The 24,255-nt window shown below is 42.1% G+C and overlaps 1 long non-coding RNA gene across 1 annotated transcript in view; it reads right to left on the bottom strand.

The window, feature by feature from the left end:
* Positions 1-19,080: 19,080 nt before the first annotated feature.
* LOC138570139 (uncharacterized) overlaps positions 19,081-24,255 on the bottom strand; it is a 262,140-nt gene continuing 256,965 nt past the window's right edge. Inside the window, exon 4 of the long non-coding RNA XR_011303408.1 lies at positions 19,081-21,570. This is a non-coding gene — a long non-coding RNA (uncharacterized lncRNA). The remainder of the gene's footprint in view (positions 21,571-24,255) is intronic.

Raw genomic sequence — 24,255 nt, 5'->3', positions numbered from 1 at the left:
CTTTGCCGAAGGTTTCTCCGAAGAGGAGTCCCTGGGCTGCCTCTCCAGCCTCGATGAGGCTAAATCACGAAGCTTCTCGTCAATCTTCAATAATAGACCTCTCCGGCGTTCTGAAGCGATGGCGCAGTCGCATTCCCTAATAGGCATACTGCCCTCTGCGCCCAACCTGCCACGGTGTCGGGGTCCACTTCTTCCCCAGTATCTCTGGCTCTCTCCGCCAGGTCCATGATCTTTGCGAGTGGCCCGGCCAGGTCCAGCACTTTCTCCTGACAACTCCTCCAAGATCTGTCAATACCCTTACGAGGGTCTTTGCTTGTTTTCGAAACAAAAGTAAGCATTTTGGGGTCTAATTCTGGCGTCTCGGCCACTTTCCCTGGAAGGTCCGGCCTCGGGCACTCTGCTCGAAGTCTCTGTTGGACCTCCTTGTCCAGCGCTTTTCTTAGCCTTTTGCTCATATACTGAGCCACTCTTGGCGAGGGCTGCCAGTCTGAGAATCTTGGATTCCGGATGCTGTCCGGATCAAACATACCATCTTCCTCCTCTTCGAGATGTTTTTCCTTGCAGGGTCTTTTCCCTCCGCTGGGTTTGCACTCCTCCTCCTCTCTTGATTCATCCTCATCTTGAGAGGGCAGTTCTCCATCCTCCTGCTCCTCTTCCGAGCCCAGGTTCTCTTCTCCATCATAATCTTCCACTGGAGTGGGGGTCGTGAGGTCTGGCACAGTTAGACGCCGAAAATATGCTTCACTGAGCTTTGCAAAGGCATCAACGACCTCTGGGGCCTTTTCCTTTGCCCCTTCCAAAGGGCCCTGGGGGTCGAGAGGAGCTTTCCTCTTTCGGGCCTTGATACTCCCCAATGACCCCGACTCTGAGGGTTCTGCGGACGTGCGATCAGTCCGTTTGGTGCTGTCTGCTGGCTGCTGTAACATTGGCTCTAAGGACTCCAGCCTGTCTTGCAGAGGTTTAACCCCTTGCACCACTGCATCTATCAGTGAGTTACCCAGCACCTCTTTGAAGCTGGCAGCTAGATCTGAAGGCTGCTCCTCTTCACTCCACTCAAACTCTGACATCTTGAGAGGATGCTGTGTGCCTCCAATACCTGAAAAGGTGTCGTAGCACGCCCCTTTCACTATAGATGCTACTGCCGGAACAGGGATAGTATTACTTATCTCTCCTATTCCTTATTTTAATTTGTTTATATGTATTTATTGGCTCATTTTATTGATTTTTTTTTATTTTTCTTTTGTGGCTGCACCGGACTATTTCTTTCTCCTGAGTGCCTGGGATAGGCGTACCTTCATTGGTGGGCCCTTCTGTGCTGGGCACCGTGTATTCCGGCAAGCTGAGAGCCTTTCGGTTGCTCAATGCACTTCGTGTGCTGAGACTTGCTTCTCTATGGTGGGCGCGTGGTGTCGAGCACTTTGAAATGTCACCCCGAGCGAAAATGCTTGGAACTGCTACGCATGTAGCTCTTTAATTCACCACCATGCCCGGCTTCTACAAACACACCGCTCTGTTCCACGTCGCTGAGGGAATCATGCGACGCGGAAACGAGCGGTGGCGAGGCCCTTCCTCCGCAAAGGAGGGGTCGGGGAACTCTGCTGTCCCCGCGAGCGGCAGACTCCGCCTCCACGAAGGAGGGGGCTACCACTGCGCCGCAGCGCTGACCGCTCTTGTATGTTGGAGCCTCCGCTACCCCAAAGGAGAGGCCGGAGGCTCTCTGGCAATGCGACTCTTAGAGTCGCCGCAGGCTCTCACAGCGTCGACCCGCCACCCCTGAAGTGCTGGTCATATGGAACGGGGTGGCCGTGCCGTGAGAGGATCTCGCCGAGATGGCGAACGTAACGAAACGAAAACTAAACAAAGTGAACCGCAATGGAATATGCACACGCTTCCTGCTGCTGCTACTGCAGCCTAAGAATTACGTTCTGAAATAACGCTAAGCTCAAAATGGTAAAGCTTAATCTGCTTGCATCTGCGGTATCTAACACAGATTAAATGAACAATCTAACCTTACGCAATGCTGTGCTAAAGACCACATTACAACAGGGAGATGAATAAAATAGTACTTATCTGCTTGAAGAGCAGTAAAAGAAGAGGAGGAGCTCAGGGACAGGAAGTGGTCATAGCTGAGCATGGAGTGAGATGGACTACAGAGACTATGGGGATTTTAGTTCAAAAGGAGAAAAGTCTGTTCAGACTGTTTTCAGTGTTTTGTGATGGTTTTTGAGTTTGTTGAAACTGCTGAAGAGTGGTGAATTAAAGAGGTTGAAGCATAATGCTCGCCTCCAGTCTTGTCATAGAATGGCAAGAGTCATACACGATAGAAGAATGGTATAGATCTGTCTACATGGGTTAATATTTTAGATACATTTTCGCCACCCCCCTGATACACAACAGAGAGGTTTTCATTGAGTAAAATATGGAGTCAGGGAGTTTGAGCCAAGTAATATGGAAGTAACAATGGAAATGCTCACCAAATGCTCTGAAAAGAATTACCACATTGCTTATCCTGATACTCTTGACTGCAACTGTCATATCTTTCTTCTTCCCTCTTCTCCTTTTTAACAGTTTTTTCCTGTGATGAGGAGTAATTGTCTTTGACAGATAAAGGTTTTGTACAAACCAAATATCTTTTAGAAAACTCTTTTTTTTTAAAACATTTTAACCCGTAGAATGATACACCCCAAACAGAAAACTCTACAAAATGAAGATATTAAAATAGAAACACACTTGCACAATCAGAACAGTCACATAAAAATGCTAACAAGAAAAACACTTGGACAGTCATGGAAATGGATTAATTTTACACAAACCCATGGGCAAAGACACACACACAATAAACACACAAAATCACACATTCACAACACGGCCCAGGATTGGCAGTTGAAGGTCATGGATTCCAAAATAATTCTGTTCACACTAATGCTGAGGGAAAAGAAATTGCACAAAAATGTTTCTGTGCCTGGGATGATAAAAATTAAACACACTAAAACAAGATAAAATAAAAAAATATACAAATAGATATACTTTTCCTTAACACACAAGATGCTGCATAACTGAAATACAAGGATCTGTAGTGTGAGCCCACCGCAAAGACGCTGGTGAAAAGTATATGTTAGTTTAACCATTTATTTGAGTTATATCTTCTGACACCTGCAGCGGCTTCCAACCTCCATGACCACCACATATCAACCATACTTCTCTAGCCAAGCTCTCCCAGATAACACACTTCAATATTTGGGAAGGGGAGCCTGAACGTCTAGCCAAGTCATAACACCCCCCAGTTAACCGAACACATACAATTTATAACTTTTTATGTGTAATTGATAAACTACCCGAGAACTATCTACAGTAATATGGTTGAAATTAACCATTATTAGGCAACCTATGTGAAATGTCAATTGACATGTATCTTCTTCATCATCTAGTCCTTTCTCCACACTAGCCATCTGTGCACCCTCCTTCCTCCTCAGTACGCCCTGATACCACCAAGATGCTTCTGCCACCTGTGGATTTCGTTCCCTTTCTAGTCTGGTTCCTCTAAATACTTCCCTCGAACCCTCACTCGGCCTCTGACATTACTCCACCTTACCTTTCCATAGCCTTGTCCTGTTGTACCCAACTCTCTTCCTTTTGACACACTCTCTATGAGGATGTTCACTTTTCCATTTAACCACCTTGTTAGAATTCCAAATCAATCCATCCGCAACTCGTAATGCATTTGTAAAAACCATATTTACCATGACTGGATCAGAGAATTTGGACAATGCCTTTTGTACTGTTTACCATACGAAAGCCCACATAGCGACTTGATGTGTTCAGTACTATATGTGACACAAGACCGACAAGAGGAACCAAGGGTCAGGGTAACAATAGGAGGCAAGACATTTTTGTTCCTTGTAGATACAGGAGCAACACGCTCCTGTGTTCAAGAGAGAAAGTACCCAATGTTTGGCATTTCCATGAATATGCAGGGATTATCTGGGGCTATGAGTGTGGTTCCTTTTACTGATGAATTACCAATTTCAATTCGAGAACATGATGTGTCTATGCCACTATTATATTCATGGCAGACACCACTTAATATATTAGGACGCGATTTGATGGCAAAACCTAACATGATAATGTCTTTTATTGACAAAGGGATAGTGTGTTCCACTCCAGAAATACATTACATAAATGTAAGATAATTTATACTAGCATTTACACACCAAAAGGAATTAAGAGGGATTCCTCTAGACCCAGAAGTATTTTTGTATGGAGAAAACGTTTTGTTAACATGGCTTCCTAGACAGGTAGGTAAATTGTTGAGTATACCTGATGAATTTTTCTTTATGCCAGAAATACCTATGGATGATGAGGAAGGACAGGTTATCCCCTTAGAACTAGAAGCAGCAGTGGTAAGAGAGGAAATGGTGGTTGTTCATGAGACAGATGATGAGGGAAGAGTATGGAGACCAGTTTTAGCTCTTGGTGAAGGATACAGACTAACAGACTTGACAAATGAAGAATTGTTCAGAGATGATTATTCAGATGATGAATTCGTATTTTTCATAAATCTCACGTATTGGATTACATTTGAGAATAGGGAGATACCACAGAAAATAGCATTGGTGAAAAAGATTTTTTCCAGGAAGGTTTAGAAAAGGTGCCAAACATCTTATGGACCAGCAGTCCATATGTTGTGGGTCTATTGAGTGGAGCAAGAGTAGTTAAAATAAAACTCAAGCCAGGTGCAATTTTGCCACGAGCAAAACAGTGCACTATGTCCAGAGAAGCATATTTCAAACCAGTTCCGCTTTAATGCAGCAGGGAATATTGGTGCCATCAGAATACCCATGTAACACGGCTGCGTACCACGTGAAGAAAGCAACATGGGGGTTGTGCAGGTTAATTCTGGAACTACGCCTGCTAAATGATATTGTTAAGGTTCTGCTGGTTCCGAATCCAGCTACAATAGTATGTAACATCCCAGCTAAAGCTAAATATTTTACAGCCATAGATTTTTCAAATGCTTTCTTTTCAATTCCCCTTCATGAAGACTCACAAGATTTGACTTTATTTTTGTATAGAAATCAGCGCTGGAAACATACAAGATTACCCCTGGGGTACTGCGAGTCCCCATCGATTTTTAATAGGGTTCTTCAGATGGATTTAGGTAACGTACAGCTTGAGAGCACAATGATTATGTGTGTAGATGATACATTAGTGTTCAGTGAGATCGAAGAAACGTGCAGGGAAGATTTAGTTTGACTAATGACAATACTAGCAGAGAAAGGATAAAAGATAGATAAAGAGAAACTACAATATTGCCAGGAAGAGGTCCTGTACATAGGACTGGTAATATCTCAAGGGGGGAGAAAGGTGACACCTGAGAGAACAGAAACAATCATGGAAACTTCAAAACCTGAGACAGTGAGGGAAATGCAGACATGTATGGGCTTATGTAATTATTGCAGGGCCTGGGTTTTTGATGATAGTACATATATTTGACAACTTTTAAAAGGACTCAAGGAAGCACAGATAGGTAAAGATAAAATAACATGAACAGATGAGATCATTGAAGGATTTGAAGAATTAAAGATGGTGATTTGTACAGCCCCAGTGTTAGGGATTCCGGATTATAATGAGGAGTTTTATTTATTCTCTCATTCAAATGAAGAAGTGATGACAGCAGTCCTCACACAGAAGACAACATTAGGACATGGGCATAAACCATTAGCCTACTATAGTGGGATTTCAGACCCAGTAATGAAAGGACATTACCTTGCGAATAAGGGTTATCTGCTGCATTCGCGATTGAAAAAGCTGCAAATATTACAATGGGGTGTTCAATTACGTTATTCATCGAACATTCCTTATTCAACATTTTGGAAAAACCTAAAAGTACATTGACTACACAAAGAGCACCAGGGTACGAAGGGATTATTTTGAATCCAGCAATCAAAATTGTTAGATGTAGAGTAGTGAATCCAGCAACATTTATAGCAGAACCAGTAGGCAAGGAGGACTATGTACATGACTGCACAACGTATACTGAGTCCTATGATGATATTCCTCATGTCAGAGAAATTGCTCTCAGAGGGGGGAATTCTATTTATTGACGGTTCTTCAAAAACTGACCAGACGAAAGGAGAAAGACATATGGGATCAGCATTAGTGAAGTTAAAAAAGAATGATGAATTTGAAGTAGTGACAAGTACAAGATTGCCTTCACATTGTTCAGCACAGGATGTAGAATTAGTGGTGCTTATCGCCGCACTCCAGAGATATGAAGATGAGGAAGTGACATTCTACTCGGACTCTGCCTATGTGACATCAACCGTAGACACAGGATTGTCACGTTGGAAAACGATGGGTTTCATCCACGCAGACAGCACACCAGTGCAATATGCGCCGTTATTGGACAAACTCATTAAGGTACTAAATCTCCCATTGGCTATCGCTGTGGTGAAATGCGCAGCCCATATTAAAAGGGCAGACATGATTTCTCACAGTAACAAAGCTGCAGAAGTTGAAGCCAAGAGAGCAGCATATTTTCCAAATATTTATAATTTTGAAGTTGACGATGGTAAGCAAATATCAGAACATTACAAGATGAGCTATACAGGAAGAACAGGATTTATGGAAGAGACAGTGATGTTCTTTATCCCCCATTGAGGCTATATGGAAACAAGATATTACTGGAAAACCATTTATGCCTCTAGCATTATTGAAGGAGGCACTGGAAAAGATTCACTATCCCGTGCACACAACTGGAGAGTCTTGCTGCCATGATCCCAGAAAATTGGTTTTCACTAAATTCATTAGAACATGTTGCACAGTTCATTGTGAACTGTATTGTCTGCCAGAAGTTCACAGCAGGGCACACTAGAGGAGCAATTCCCAGACCCAATCGTCCTTTACAGCATCTACAAATAGAGTATGTGAATATGTTGCAGACATGCAATGGCTACAGATGCATGTTAGTGGTAGTATGTCCCTTTTCCAGATGGATTGAGACAGGTCCATGTATGTACCCCGATGCCACATGTACCGCCAAGTTTCTCGTACATCAGGTGCTTCCTAGATGGGTTGTGTGCAAAGTCCTGTGGTCTGATAATGAACCGCATTTTGTGAATGAGATGTTCAAAAACATAACTCTTCTATTAGACATAAAGCACAAGTTTTCATCTACCTATTATCCACAGGTAAATGGTCTTTATGAGAGACTAAACTGAAACTTTTAAGGAAAGGATAGCCAGGATTAAAATAACTTTGAAGGAGGGATAGCTACATTGCCTACCCCTTGCTCTGTTTGCCTTGAGAAACCAACCTAGCTTAGATCACCATTTAACTCCTCATGAATTGGTGACTGGACGCCATCTGAGAGTATCCCTTGCTCCCCCCACTCGAATAAAAATGATGCCCATAGTATAGAAAAAATAGTAGGGGATGAGATGAAATATGTTCGCTTGTGTTTCTTTTATTCCTCAAGAGGTCAGAAATTGAAGGGAAGGGTCGAAGATGATTGATGAAGACAGCCAAACAACTGATCATATAGACTTGCTAAAGCAACCTAGTTTGCACCCAGGGGATCAGGTACTTGTGAAGAGTTTTGTACGCACTTAGAATAAGCCCCGCTTTGAGGAACCATGCCTAGTAAAGGGGGTCACTCCCACTGTTGTGAAACTCGAAGGAAGAAGAGCTTAGCTGCACTTGAATGATGTAAAGCTCTACAAAGAAGAGACCTTCACCCCTCCTGTACCCACTGACAGTGAAGCAAGAGAAGAAGTTCATCGAATGCAGACGCGATTGGCTATCAGGAGCCAAATTAAAAAACAGATGGATAAGAAGAATTTGAACAGTCGTTTTTCCCAAGTTCGAAGGGAAACAGAAGAACCTTGCAGCATTCATAGACATTTCAGTTAGGTTAAAGAGACAATGTGTTGGCCAAAAAAAAACTAAGATTTCACACAACACTTATGTTGCCTATAACGTTGCACACATTTCTGCATGCTGTTTTTATATACATACTTCGGTCTTATCCAGCTTTAGTGAGACGAGACGTTGATATTGTCAAATTTCTTCGAAATCCTAAAAACAGTCCTATCATTTGCAGAATCATTATACAAATAATTTTACAATTTCTATTATAGAAAAGTGTGGCTTCTAAAAGTGACAGAAATTACACGTTGAATTAAAGAGAATGGACATTTTCCAGTTTATAAAAGACACATTGCCAGCAAGAAGATTGATACATTCTTTTGCAATACTTCATGTAACCCCATTCTGTACAACGATTTGTCGATTTAAGAGAGATGTTGAAGAAGATCATGAGGATATAAACACATATCTGGATAATTCAGCCCATTTAAAGAATAACATGTGGTATCAGCACATGAAGGAGGCAGAGAGACATTTAAAGAATAACATGTGGTATCAGCACATGAAGGAGGCAGAGAGAAGAACATCAGATGAAAGCTGCTATGTGTGTTCTCTCATCCCTTATGCCATGAGCACAGCCAGAACATTCATTGCAAGAGAAATACCTATTAATGATGGGAAGTATCTCAGTCATCTATCAGCATGAATGACAAGAGGACAATGTGATGGAAGATGGGCAACCCTACGATGGAGGTCGAAAAGGACCCAGATTGGAAAAGTAGAATGCTACTTTATTCGTTCAGTGGTATCACTAGAGAGCAAATAAGGACTGTTGAACAAAAGAGACTGGGTTGTGTAAATACATGGGAAATGCCAGGATTACCAGGATGCTGGGGTGACTTCAGCTATTGGTATATCGACGAGTAGCGACCAGTACAGGATGGGTAGGCAATGTTAGCATGCAGTACACATGTATTTTTGACAGCACCAGTCCAGATAGTGCAAATAGTGAAGATGAATGTCTGAAAGAATGGGCCAAGTATTCGAGATTATTGGCATTGGTTGAAAATGAAGCAGGACCTCTACCTATAATGCCCATGAAGAATACAGCACTGATTCAGAAACAAGGGTGTGACCAAAGTTGGAGGAAACAAAGAATGCAAGTAAATAATCGATGCACCAGGAATGAATGAAGGAACTTCCATGCTAGTGGACCAGTATTGGGCCTGTGAATCCAAAGCTTATATGCAGCTACCTAAGAAATGGAGAGGAATTTGTTCTATAGTGATCATACATGTTCCTGCATTGGTGATTCCCCAAAGTGATCTCTATATAGACAGCTTTCCAAAGATGGATGCACAACAAAGGAAGAAGAGGTTACTCAACCTCACCCGACAGAAGAGAGAGAAAATTTTTTGCAAAATCAATAGAAGCTTACCATGACATTCCAGGTGAGCACAAATTGTTCAGCAGAACGGCAGTGATATTTACAGCCATATTCATGCCAGGAATCCAGACCACAGTGAATACCAAGTGGTTACGGATAACCAGGTGGGAGCTGCAACAAACAATTAATATGATAATAAAAATGTGTTAATGCAATCAGAGAAGAACATGTATATCCTGTACTTAATTACAGCAACAGAAGAAGGTGTGTGCACCAAGATCAGGCCTTCTTGCTGTACATACAAACCTGCCGACGATGGAGAAAATGGAAGCCTGACAGAAGCAAGAACTATGCTGACAACACTACATATGAAAATGGAGGAAGAAGTAGATGAAACCGAAGATGGAGACTGGATTTTGTCTCTGTTCTCATGAGTTCCAACCTGGATGGCAAATGCCTTCAAACTATTGGGAGCAATACTGGTGTTGCTATTGCTAGGATTCTGTCTTGTATGAAAAATGACAGGACAGTGAAAGAAAACAGCAAAAAAAGCCTACTGGGATGAAGATAATGATCAATGTAAATGCTGTAACTGACAGGCACACACAGACTGAAATCACCACAAGTGAGAACCTGAAAGGAGGTCCACTGCCCACCCCCAGGAACAAAGTTTTACTATCCCAAGGATCATAAGAACTATGTAGGGTGCTGGGTATTCTGTCAACCAAGTAGGGAGTGTTGCCATATGACCTGGAGTGTGGATGAACACATAAAGAATGCAGGTGACCTGAGGGGGGTGACAAAGATATGGATCCCGAAGAAACCACAGTGTGAAGAGGAGGTGAAGATTGAGGAGGTGGTCGAGGACTCGACCAGAGGGGGGAATGTAGAGAAGCAGATGTACATGTCATTCATGGAGCCCACCCCCTCACCTCTATCATATTGGAAGAACAGCAAGAAAACACTGAGCATGACACCTGGTATCGTCCCAATACTGCATTGGAGATATGAATGAAGTTATGCATTCAGTCATATGTACCGAATGTACCCTCAAACTGATGTGGTAGAAGGAAGTCTGCAGACACCACTGGACGTAGAAGAACTATATGCAAAGTCAGACAGGTGTAAAGTGACTTCATAAATAGAAGAAACAAGGATGCACTGAAATGATATACGTATGCTTAAAGAATGAAGATGTGACTGAAGTAATAAAGTAATCGAATATGCAAATGTAAAGAAATTATATACACTGAGAAGATAAGTAAGAAGATATGCAGTAGATGTATATACGCAGAAACGCATGTAGATGTGACATATAGAAGCTTGCAAAACGTAGTAAATGTAACGTGGGTAAAGCAGCCATGTTGAGAAAATGAATGTCGTTTCATATAATAGTAAGTTAAATGCCCCAAGGAGAGAGATCAAAGCTGCAGGACTAACAGGCACTGAAATACAAATTCATGGAAGAACAAAGAATATTCGTTTGGCACCGGTTCAAGGATGCCACAGCAAGAAGCAATTTCAAGGCACAAAAGGAGTGAACACATAAACGTAGGACCTATTTCTCTTAGATTAAGTAAAGGAGTAAACATTTGCGAGTGCCAAGTATTGGACAATCAAAGATGCAAAAAGAACATGCAAGGCGGAGCAACCAAGTCTCCAGAGGCCAAGGAGAGTAATAGCACCCAATAAAATTGAATCAAATAGTTAGCACTAAATAGGATAAGATGGACAAAATCATGGTCTCCTCGCACGTGGTGCAAGACCAGAAAGCAAGGCCTATTCATAATGCTCCAGACGAAGATAGCAATTTACCTTCACTCCATTTAAAGTCCCGGAGAAGAGAACAGTCAGCAAGGTCAACTACAAAGAATAAGCCTTGGTTTAGGGCCTAACTGATGAGAGATGGTCAGCTAATTGAGCAAGAGGGCAGTTGTCAGACGTTGTTCACCGCACCTGGGTTTCATCTTGCTTAAAAGATTAAGTGCTGCTAACGAGCCAAATGTCCAAGGTTGGAAGAAAGTGCCGACCAATCAGGATGGCTTATGCGATGATGGCCTTTATATTGTTGCAGAAGCCAATCCGCTATTATTATACTACTATTATCTGTGTTATCTACATAGTTAGAGGTAGTTCGAGGCATGCCTACTTGATAAGGGGCAGCCAATTTCTTTTAATTTATTTTGCATTTTATAACCTGTAAGTATCTAGGCGCTAGTTACATTTTTTTCATAACACGTTCATTTTTTTTTTTCAAGCGCTGATCTGAGATTCGAACCCTGTGTTTGCTCAGCGTGGTCTTGCTTCCAAGACCTGTGTATTGCCACAGAGCTATCCTCCCGTCCCAATGATGTTACTAACACATAAATAAGTTATAGGTATATATGTTCCCTTAACCTTTCCCTGTGCCCGATAGGTTTTTACTATTTGCCACGTAGGGTGAAGTCATAGCTGACGTACATTGAGGTATAAAGCTTTTGTATAACTGAAATGTATTTGAGAGTGTGTGAGCTACAATTTCGTATGCTTGCCAGATTTCCCTACTTAACATGTGTCCATTTGAGAACCTGGAAATGTGTGTGAGTCTTTAAGAAGTGATAACTTGTTTGAGGATTTGCAGGTGTAGAGCTGCGCTGTCAGCTTTAGACTTTTCGTTTTTTTTTTAAAGATGTTAATAGTCATAAAGTGTGTACGGTAAAAGGGTATTTATTAATTTGTGATTAATATTGAATATTGAGAACTTTAAAGAAGTGTCCAAATGTGTGAAAGTACTGACCTGTTTTGGTAGAGTGTGTTAGAAGTCCACATGTGTGTATGTGGTAAGTTTGGGACTTTATCTCAGGTGTGTGAAGTAGTCATGGGGTTTTGGTTCTGCAGTGACAGTGCGGGTGTGGTATCCACGGAGTGACATCATTCTATAAAAAGGTGTGCCTGCTTAGTAGGATGTTAAGGGACAACATCTCCGGTGTGAGGTGGTGGTTGGATGAAGGTTTGACTGCAATGTGTGTAGTTATCCACAAAGGGACACTGCTCAATAAAAAGGTGTGCTGATATCTATGTCTACTCTCAAAGGAGTGTGAGGGAGGCATAGGAAAGCGGTTGATGTGAATCAATTTCAACCCAAGTAGAAAGGGGGGTACACCCTCCATGATGTTCTAGAGTAATGCCTCTCATTAAAAAGGTGTGGTATAGGAGGTGTAGTGTGTGTGCTTGTGTTCAGCATTACGGAATGTGTTCAAAGGATGAGTGTTCATTGTTGGAAGGTGTCTTCATTTTCTACATGAGGGTAAGGACATATGGCTTCCACTTGTCTTTGGTTTCAGTTGAGGAGTCTGTACCGCCCCAACTCTATCACACAAGCTCTTTGGGTAGTCATTGTGTGGCTGAGACCTGTATGGGTGCGTGTGAATGACGTGGTGTGTTTGCTTGGTGATGGATAGTTTGGACGAGGTAATGAAAGGAGATGAGTTGTGATGTGCTTGGTAGGGATATGGTGAGAACTGGAAAGGAAATGAGATATGTTGTAATGTGTTTGGGTGGATGCATAGGACCTATGATGTAAGAGGGAATGCTGAGAGGATGCTGTGGTATGAGTGAGGGAAGGTTATGTGCATAGTTTCTACACTTAGGCAGTTGAAGAGAGCTTGCCGGGGTGATGGTTGCCAGTGGGCTCCTATGAGGCATCTTAAAGTATCTTGATGTAACTACAATAAAGCAACTTACTGGTAACTGACCTGAAGTGCCTGTAGACCTGCATTTCATCAGTATGCACTATGCAGCATTCCTGGCTTCAGAAGACCTTCTGTGCTGAACAGCTCATACCATGTGCATATGCTAATCCATGACGCCCCTCCCCACCATTGGAAGGACAGCCCTTAAAATCTGGATGAATAAAGTATGGCTGTTTTTGCCCTGGACCCAATAATTCAATTTGGCTGGCAGGATCAAAGATCAAATCCCCCTCAGAGGACTCTAAATAGCAAGGGAACAGAGAGACTGCAACCTCGAGATTACAGCCTTATTGGAAAGTCCATCATATCCCCGCCCCCAAAACCCCTGTCTGTCACTGCCAGCAGACTCCTCTTCACCATCCTGCATCGGGCTCATCTCCCCATCCATATTTTTTGAGGAATTAATGATTTATCATGGAGAATTCCTGCAGGGTTGCAGCATCACTCTGTTACCAACGACTGAAGCCACGTCAAAACCTTGTGAGTTGTGGCACTTCATAGCGGGGCAGCTGGGTACATTTTTGGACTGTGCAAGAAGAGTTTTGGGCTTGTGGGATACAGCAGAGTAGAACTCTGGGTGAAATTAGCAGGGATTCTGCCCCTGCCGAACCCGTGACAAACACCTTGCCCTGCCCTGCCTCGAAGAGCCCTGCCCTACTGTGGTCCTCAAATTGTAATCTCCCCTTCCACAGAATCGTACGTTCTGGAATCCAATAAGCCTTAGCAGGTTATGGTAATGTCTGAGTTTCCACACCACCACTTTACCTCATCGGGAAGAGAAACAGAGAGAGAGATAAGAGTGCAGGGTTGTAGGTTGCTTACCATGTAAGGCCTACTCCAGCCTTCCCCTGACTCACTGACTCCCCTCTAAGATCTAGCACCTTACACTACACACACAAACCACCCACAGACGGCCACCACAGGCATATCCATCATGCTTGGACTAGCCTATGAGCAATAGGACAATTACCGAAGGGCTGTCCCATCTGGCATGCATGGGCTACTTTTCTGGGACAATGTGGGCCACTTTGTTGATTTAATGCACTGGGAAATGTGTACTTCTAACCAATGTTATTCACCCCAAAAAAAACAAAAAAAATAAACCTGTTCCTCGAGATAGAGTTGAGAGAGTTTTGTTTTATTTTTTTTAATTTTTTTTTATCGCTTTTTTTTGGGATTTTTGATATTGTGATATATGTACTGTTTGCTTATTTCACACTATTGCGTGTTGTTATGCATGGTTACAGACTCCTTTTTGCGGGATGGTGGCTTTAGGGGTAGACTTTGTGGATTTTGGGGTTTTCATTATATACTTTTCTGATTTCTTTACTTGGATAGTTTTGCTTCAATGTGTTAATATATTTTTTTGTACCTTGGGGGGGGGTCCTGGGAATGGTTCTAAATGTGTTTTCAATTGTTTTTTTGGCTGAATAGACTTTGCAGTCTTATCTGTTCTATTGGTTTTTTGTTTTTTGTTTTTAGATCATTTTCATGTGTATGTCCTTTTTCAAGTGTGTTTACTTTTTTAATGATCCAGATCTTCAAATTATGATGGCAACTTCTTACACAGGTGGGACAGTTAATGATCTGTGTGTAGTCTCCTGGAATGTGAACGGGGTCAATAATTTGTTAAAGAAAAAGAAGGTATTTCAAATGTTACGGGATATGCATGCTGACATCTGTTTTTTACAGGAGACTCATATTTTGGCGGATGAAATTCCCAAGTTGGAAAAGGAGTGGGTTGGTTCTGCTTATGGCTCTTCCTTTTTAGCAAGGTCAAGGGGAGTGGTTATTTTGTTTTGGAAGAAATTGCCTGTGAACATTTTGCGAGAATGTGCAGATAAGGATGGTAGAATGATTGCCTTGTTGGTTGAGATTCAAGGGGAGTTATTAACGCTGTGCAATGTGTATGCTCCTACTGTGGACGATGGTTCCTTTTTTAGGATGGTTGCCCAGACCCTCTTAGATTTGAATAATTCCAATATTCTCCTTGGGGGGGACTTCAATACTGTGGTTGAACCTGAACTAGACAGAAGTCAGGTCCGGAGAGTACTGCGTTGTGATCATCATCACCGGGCGCTTCAATCACTTCTGGTGGAGCACAATCTGAAAGATACGTGGCGCCTGTGGAATCTGGACAAACGCCAATACAGTTTCTATTCTGATTCACATGGTGTTTATTCTAGACTGGACATGATTTTTACAGGTGGGAATATGTCGGAAAGTGTTGTCTCTAGTGATATTGGTGATATTTTGATGAGTGATCATGCCCCTGTTGAGATGCATTTCAGACTTAAATTTCAGTGTAAAAGAAGTTTCTCGTGGAAGCTAAACACCTCTATCTTGTTGGATGATGATATTCTAGATCGGATTGTTTCGAAGCAAACTATTTTGTTATGGAGAATCGTTCAGAAGATATTAGTGTGGCGAACACGTGGGAAGCCTTTAAATGCTGTATGCGTGGTGTTTGTTTGGGGCTGTCTAGCGGTAAACGGAAAAAGGAAGAGAGTAGGAGGCATGATCTAGATTGAAGTATTGGTGAGATCTCTCGGGATCTGATGCTTGATCCGTCTAACACTGCGAAATTGTCAACTTTGAAAAAGCTTAAAAAATAAATGGAAGACTTTTTGTCGCAAAGGGCGGAGCGTGGTCTGTTCTTCTCTAAATGCACTTATTTCGAAAAGGGTGAGCGATGTGACAGATGGTTGGCTTACCGGTTGAAGAAATGGATTTCAGAGTCAGCTATTGCTTCTTTGGCTGATCGGGAGGGTAGAATTACATTTGATCCCAAGAAAATGAATTCAATTTTTCGTGACTTCTATGAGAATCTATATGGTATTGAGGCTGCTATAACAGGTAGAGGCGATGACTTCTTTGGGAATTTGAATTTGCCTAGGATTTGGGATGCCAAACGTGATCTTCTTGGTGGTATGATAATGGTTGATGAGATCAAAAGTGTGCTTTCGGGGCTGAATGTGGGTAAATCCCGGGTCCTGATGGCCTCCCTTGTGAGTTTTATAGGATCCTCCCGAACTCGGCCTTAGAGCTCTTGAGAGATATGTTTATTTCTAGTAAACTGGATGGGAACTTGCCTAACAGTACTAGTCATGCATCTATTTCGGTCTTTTTGAAAAAATGTAAGGATTGTAATGACCCTGCTAGTTATCGTCCAATAAGCCTTATCAATACCGATAATAAGATTCTTGCAAAGGTTCTTGCCATGCGTCTAAAACAGTTCAAGGCCTCCTTGATTGATGAAGAACAATCAGGATTCATGAAAAATCGACGTATGTCTAGTAATATCAGGAGGTTGTTGCTTACTATGGAAATGGCGGATAGAGCGGGCTGCGATGCTGCGGTCCTATTGCTTGATGCGGAGAAAGCTTTCGATAGGGTCAGTTGGGATTTCTTGTTTTCGGTTCTCAGGAGGATGAATCTAGGTGATGATTTTGTTTCTTGGTTTGCTCTTTTATATGCCAATCCTACTGAAGATGTTAAGACTAATGGGGTGATATCAGAGCCTTTTTGTTTGAATCGAGGTACGCGCCAAGGTTGTACTTTTTCTCCTCTGTTATTCATTCTTGCGATAGAGCCTCTAGCGATACGTATTAAAAATGACCCGGATTTGCAAGGTGTTAATTGTTGGGGTGTCATGCAAAAGGCTTGGCTTTATGCAGATGATATCTTATTGGTGCTGCAGAATTTGGACGAGTCACTGCCTTTTCTGATGAGGATTTTGTCGGATTTTCACGTTTGCTCTGGATACAAGATTAACCGCTTGAAGTCCAATGGGTGTGATAAGACTCTGATTACGGGGCTAGGGTTTACCTGGTGTGATGTGCGCATGCGATATTTGGGGGTATGGTTGACGCATCCTGTCTCCCTGATGGTTGATGAGAACATGGGTGCGGTCATTCGGGATTGCAAAATGGATTTGGAAAGGTGGTCACTGCTTAATCTTTCCCTGTGGGGTAAAGTCAATACCCTGAAAATGAATTTAACGCCCAGAATTAACTTTGTCTCTAGTATGCTTCCTTTGAAAATTAAGAGTGGTTATTGGAGAGATCTAGACTGTCTAGTACAGGAATTTTTGTGGGACCGAAAACCGCCGCGGCTGAGTCTTTGGAAGTTACAGCTTCCGGTCCATTTGGGCGGCTTGGGTGTCCCGAATTTTCGGGCCTACCATTTGGCCTTTTCTGCTCATTCTTTTGTTCCATTTTTGAAAGGCGATGACAGCTGGGCGGTGGCGGAGTCGAATGCCTGCATCCTTGTTGACCACTAATACTAGGATTCCTGGTGGTGGCGTGTTGGTGACATCCTTTTTGCGCAACTCATGGACTGCTATTTGGTCGTTACTAGGCCGGGATGCATTTAAGTGCAGGTGTGCCTCTATTTGGCTGAATCCTAGGATTAGGGATAACTCGAGGACAGTTTTTTGGCCTGATTGGTTTTTGATGGATATCAAATGGGTCTCTGACTTAGGGAATGATAATCGGTGGTTGACTGCTGCTGAGCTGGGAGAGAGATGGAATTTTGATGGCTTGTCTGACTCTGCTTACAGACGCCTGAAGAGGTCAGTGGGTGAAGTGGACTGGTCTGACTCTTTGGATGTAGGTATTTTTCTGGCTGATCCGAATGGGAAGGAAGGTGGTCTAGCCAGTAGGCTGTACAGGCTAATTGTGTCACATTATCAGAGTAATGAGAATTTGCGGAGAGTTTGGAGTGAGAGAATTGGGTCGGAGATAGATGTTAACGACTGCCAGAATATGTGTGGTAATGTCTCCTTGTTTTCACTGAATCTGGGTGAGAGGTCTCGACAAATTAATATTCTGAATCGAGTTTATTGGTGTCCTGAAACCCTTCATAAGAGTGGCATGATTGATAAAGATGACTGTTGGGGATGCGTCCAGGAAGTTGGGTCGCTGGAACACATGCTATGGAGTTGTGTGCGTGTCAGAGATTTTTGGAATGAAGTCTGTGGTGTGTGTGACAGGGTTTCTGGTGGAGGTTCTGTCCTGGATTTTAGGACGGTAATCCTTGGTGATGATTCTGGGTTGGCTGACGTCAGCTCCGCCCTTAAGAAATGGATTTTTAGGGCGTTCATTGTGGCCGAAAGATTGATTCTCAGAGGATGGAAAGGTCGGGTCTCTCCTTTCTTTGAGGAATGGATTCAAGAGATGCACAATCTCTCAAGGACAGAAAAACTGCTTTACAAGTTGAAATGTAAATTGTCTTTGTATGAGAAGATCTGGAATGTGTTTAATGATTTCTTTTAATTTTTTGTTTTATTGGTATTCTCTTTTGTAGCTCTACTTTGTTGACTTGTTGTTTTTCTGTATATATTGTAAATAAATAAATACAAAAAATGTTATTCACCAAATTTGCATTAAAATAACTATTTGCTATAAATGATACCAAAAGTAGCCCTATGCTTACTAATCAATTAGTTTACAGGAAAGAGTAATAAAAAATGATTTTCAAATGTGGGACACTTTTCATTGTTGCCCAAGTCTATTTTCTGTCCTCGTCCATCTCTGTTAGCTGTAAGCACATCAACACTAACTGACCGAGCCACGACTAACCTCTCCTTGAGACCTGTCACCCTCTCCCACATCAGTGACGAACCAGATCCGAAGTGCTGTAGTCTATCAAATCTGGGCACTTTCCAATGGATAACATACTCCCAAATGTAACCACCAAATCCATAGACAGCAGGCTGGCACCGCTTTTGCATCTGCCTTTCCCACTTCCTTACTACTGAACCCCTCCAATTTTTCTTATAGAGCCAAGCGCAATGAGGCCCCCAAGAGTGGCAGATGGGTACTATACAAGATCACATACATTACATTACATAATACCCATATAATTCATAATAAATTGGCCTTTGTTAGTACTTGTTTTTCAAAAGACTTAAGTGCAAGGAACAGATGCAAGAGCACACATTCCCCTTTTGCGCCGCAACCTATAGAATACAGCTGAGTCCCACAAAACATGTGGTCCAGTTATCATGTAGTCACTAACATAGATGCTCTCTCTGTGCCTGAACACACAGCTTGGCATAATGTCTTTAAACTAGTCATCTCTGCTAGTACTTGAAAAGTCACTGAAATTCTAATTATTGTTCGCATGCAATGTAGATACTCTTTTATTTTCATGTTTGCACAGAATACAGTCTTCCAAAGAGCCTTGCACCCCACAGCGCTTTGAGGCCATAACAATGTCAGTAGCTGCTATACAAACATCAAATAACAAATAACATGATATACCATTCACTTAATTTAGCCATTGTTGGAGAAGAAAACTGCATTTTTTTGAGGAATATATCTTCATGTTGTACATTTATGTATGAATGTATTATGCATGAATGTAAATGTGACTGAGCTACTGGACCTGGCTGAAGCAATGGTTGGATGAAAGCCAAAATGGCCAAATACCTGATTACACCAATTTTGTGAGCATATGCATTATGTTAAATGTCCCAAAACTGGTGCACTTTGAGGATTTGTTTCTTCTTTCTCACTTTTGATTTAATGATAATGTAATGATGTGTTCTTTATATAGCTCTTTTATCCAAATCGCTTTACAGAGCACATATTTACATACAATATCACCCAACCGAAATTGGTACTCATTTATCAACCTCGGAAGGATGAAAGGCTGAGTTCGAACCTGCAACCTGCAGATCACGCTCAGGTCGCAGCAGCGAGTGCTCAACCTGCTGAGCTATCTCACCGGCCTAAGATATTTAACATCCCATTATCTTTTTCCATTTCGATCTGCCATCCTTCATGGTGATTCATTGTATTTCATCGACTCTAGGGCAAAATTTGCAATTGTTAAAATAAAAAAGCAATGAATGCAAAATAAAATATTAATACAACACAAAATTAATATTAATCAAAAGTAAAAATCGATACTAGTACAAAAAAGATAATTAAAGCAACTACAAATGTTATTAAAAAAAGATAACATGAACGAGAAATATAGAGATAAATGCATTAATTGTAATAATTGAAGAAAAATACATTATAAATAAGATATCAAATTAAAATTGATCAGAAATAATCATTGTTATAAAGGAAGTGTAATAATACATGAAAAAAGCAGTTCTAATACAAATCAAATGAATATTGGTTAAATAAAATAATCAAGATGAATGAAATACAAAATATAATTCTTCTGTTCTCAAATTGTTCTTTGATTTCATGCAAAGCAGCCAGCAACCCTCATTGGTGACATGTCCCCTTTGCCTCTTAATATGGCTATTTCATAATAGGTCTGTCAGAGTGTGCTAGATTGTCCATCTTGGAATTATAACATGCTCTAAGGAAATAATGTATAGATTACAGGTTTTGATAATCTGCTTTGCTCAGTAAGCCAAGTGTAAGATTCTTAAATTACGTGGCAGCCTACAATATCCCTATAAAGCCTGGTCATAATGTTATTATTGCAGGCTAGTTATGACATCACACCTGACTCGTAATAAGAAAATGAAACCACGACTGCTCTGTAATCGGTTATTATGCTTCAGTTGTGACGTCATAATGCCTGATGCTTGAACCAGCACAGAGCAGAATTACAGCTGTCACTGCAGCACTTAAAGCCGTGGCAAGCTTTTCACTTGTAAAAGAGTTTTCAGTGACACTTTTTACAGACAGTAATTAATTGATAAGGAACAGTGAACTGTGGATTGTTTAATTTGTGCACTTCTGGTGTTAACACATTCGAACATTTATCAGCATGTTTTTACTTATTTTAAACCACAAAATCAAAACGTTTTTTAGATGAATTGTATTAAGCTGCTCAAACTATTTTTCATCAACATGTTACATGCTGCATGTTAGCAAACATATTTTACATTAATTATATTGAAGGGCAAATGGAAGATCTCTTACATTAGATTAAGCAAGAGGTCCGGTAGTAAATGAGATCGCCATGTGGGGACATGTATTATAAATACCCCCTGCTGCACGAAAAAAGGATATGTTCAAGTCACCTCGGAGTTCCATGGCCTTATAATGGAACTCGCCCTTTAGCCTTGTTCCTCTATTTGGTCACAAAACTCCTCAGTGACTTTCAATATCCTTATAATATATGAAAGGGGGTACTTTATCCCATATATTTTACTACAATAAATAGTGGTAGTGATCTTTAGAAAGGGACTATACAAATTGTAAAATAAGAGCCAGTTTACAATGTACAGTTTATATAATTAGAAAGAACTAGAAACAGAGAGAAATCGAGAGGGGAGTTTTGCAGTAGTTTGGCATATGATATGCTGGGTACAGCTAGGTTTTAAATGATGTTGTACTTTATTTTCAAGTCCCCCCATGCCTCCCCAACCATCCCAAATGGAAAACAAAGTGCTTAGCTGAGGCCAGTCCTGCCAGCACACTGAGCAAAGAAAATGCCTCGACAAACAAAATGGCCTCCAGTCTTAGCAGAAGCTCCGGTCAATGCACTTTCTGCTCCTCTCCCCTGTTTCTGCAACCTGGGGCCTGGGTCCTGCCTGCCAATGCCGCCATCCTTCTGCCTCCTCTTTTATTCAGCGTGTCTTGTACACTGTGCACCACAAGCATATCATGCCTTGAAAAGACAAGAGAAGATCAAATGTTAGAGACCTCAACCTCCTCCACTGCCACTATCTATCTCTCCAACAAACAGCATACAAAAAAGGAAAAATAAAGTTTGCCAATAGTTAACTAATTCTAATCAATGCACTTAGCAAGTATTCTTGCATTACAATGAAAAAAGTTAATGATCGTATAGCAGACCAAATGCTGCATCCAGATTCCTTCAGTCTCGAGGATGTAGTCATTCATGACACCAGGGCAGTCATGAGAGAAAAACATGAAGTGGAAGTGTTAGACTGTCTATTCTGCTTGCTGCCTGCAGTACATGGCATGCTCATCTCTAGCATCCTTTTGACCTGGAAGTAATTGGTTTTCAATAAATCAATTCGGCAAACACAGCTTTGCAGTAATATTTCTCTGTTCCCACGTCTGTGGTTAGCTGGTATACATTATTGGAATGTATTATTTAAACCTGTTTGAGGAGGGCAAAAAAACAAACACAGAACCCAAAGAACATTTGTAACCCAGCTAATAATAGAATTTGTGGTTATTTGTTGGTACCTGTGAAAAACGTTGCAATTTCTAGACGTTTTCAAAGTCCTGCAACTTCACACAAACTTAGTAATCCATCTTAAGTGGCTCCAATGGTCACTCACATTCCTTGGGATTTTTCAGTGTTCTGAGCCCTTCTTTCTTGGCTCTGTGTCTTTCTTAGCTGGTGCACAGGTCATAGAATACATTAGTTCCCGGCGTAGTTGCATCCACGGGATACACGTAACGTGATTGGCTCGTTTCTGAGCCATACCATGGTGTGATACCGTGGACGCACGTACGTGCCTGCATTTGTTGCCGGCGGGGGCTCAGGTATGGTTTTTTTTCCTCCTCCCCCCTCCCCTGCAAACTATCCCCTCTCCACCCTCCCTACCTCACTTACCTTCTTTTTTCTTCTTTTCTCGGGAGCGAACGCGCTGGGAACACTTCTGTTCCCAGCGCATCTGCTTCCGATAGCCGCCATGGAAAGGGAAAACAAACTACGTTTTCCCTTTCCCGGCGGCCATTTTATTTTACTTTTTTTTCCGTTTTTTGGAGCAGCAAGAAATGCTATTAGTACCCCGGTCTAACGGCAATAAGCCCCTCAACAGCGGGCCAATACCACCCACGGTAATGCACCCAGGGGCTTTACCTGGGGCAGTATTGGCCCGCCGTCTTGGGGTTTATTGCTACAATATTCACTTTAAATACATTTTGTACATCAGTGCTGTGGTGAAAATGAGTCCTGTGAAAGAGTGTTGTAATGTGGTGGAACGTGGGTAACGGCCCGGCAGCCCAACTAACAAGGGCTCCGGATCTTTACCCCCTGTTCCAGCCATTGGAACGGGGGCTTAAGGCCATTAGAAGCCTTGGCTACCAAAGCGGTAGCCCGGGGTGCTAAAATAAAGTATTTTCAGTCATCGAACGGGACGCCTCACGCGCCTGTTTCAATGACTGAAAATACTGTTTTAAGATGGCTGCCATAGAAAGCCCCTCTACAGAGCCCCCCTTCTCTTTCGATAACAGCTGTCATGAGCAGAGCGGAAGGTGCGGCGAGTGCCGCTGCAACCGAAATAAGGTGAGTGGGGCGAGGGGAATAAAAAATAATAATATTAAGGGGATGGAGGGTGGGGGGAAGATGGTGGCAGGGGAGCTGGCCGTCAGGCGGCATGGAACGCGGGGTTTCACCGCCGGTTCAAGCCTGCGTTCCTAACCAACTGATTGGCTGGCTCCCCACACCAGGGTGCTAATGTGAATAAGGCGTGAATTACAGGCCTACCGACGTCTGCCTGTAATATTCTCCCTCTAAACCCTTTGCGTCGTCACAACTCACTTGTAATAAGAATCTGTTCTGACCAGGCGCCTACATGCGCCCAGCCTTGTAACAAAGTGCTTGTTTAAGGCAGAGGACCCCTGCAGCTGCTACAGCAGAGATGTGTTGTGTGCAGTGAGGAAAAGCAAGTGTTTCCTTTTAAGAAACCTTAGCCGGACTTGTTTAATCAATCCTGGGTGGCTCCCACGTATCTCCTTCATTGGAAATCCTTCCCAGAACAGACAGGCGCTTCAACAGGTTTTGCACCCAGAGCAGAGCGGCCCTGAGCCTTATCCAGTGGCCACACCCTCAATCCTAAAACTAAAATATCCGCTTGAACAATGATGGGAAATAAACGCGAACCAAACACACCTGAGACAGGAAACAACACTTTTAAGTCCCTTTTCAAAATTTTCGAAAAAGCGTTAAAAAAATTAATATATTCCTTAAAATTGTTAAAAGGCAGAAATTGACTAAAAAGCACCTCTCAGGTACAGTATGCCCCACAGTTCTGTTTTGTTTTGTTTTTTTTAAACCAGCGTCTGTTCATAAAAAAACATAATTCAACGGATTTTATAGTATAGATTAAAAGTTGTATGTGTGCAGATTGTGTTCTTTCTTTGAAAATACCCCAGCAATACTATAAGTAGTAAAGTGCCACCCAACTGTAAATTAGCACCCTCGGTGGGTGTGGCAGCCAATCAGGTCACTCCAAACCCAGGCTGGATTTACCGATGCAAGCCCAGATTCGGAGCAACCCGAGTGGTCGCTGCAGCCGTTTGCCCTCCAGCCCTGCCTCCCTCCCCCAATCCAGTCCCTCCACACCCCTCCAAAATCCAACACTGATTACCTCAG

This window comes from Ambystoma mexicanum, chromosome 2q (assembly GCF_040938575.1).
Source record: "Ambystoma mexicanum isolate Mex_15411 chromosome 2q, UKY_AmexF1_1, whole genome shotgun sequence".
In the NCBI taxonomy this organism is placed as follows: domain Eukaryota; kingdom Metazoa; phylum Chordata; class Amphibia; order Caudata; family Ambystomatidae; genus Ambystoma; species Ambystoma mexicanum.
The sequence above is the reverse complement of the archived record's forward strand: the minus strand, read 5'-3'. Positions and strand labels throughout refer to the sequence as shown.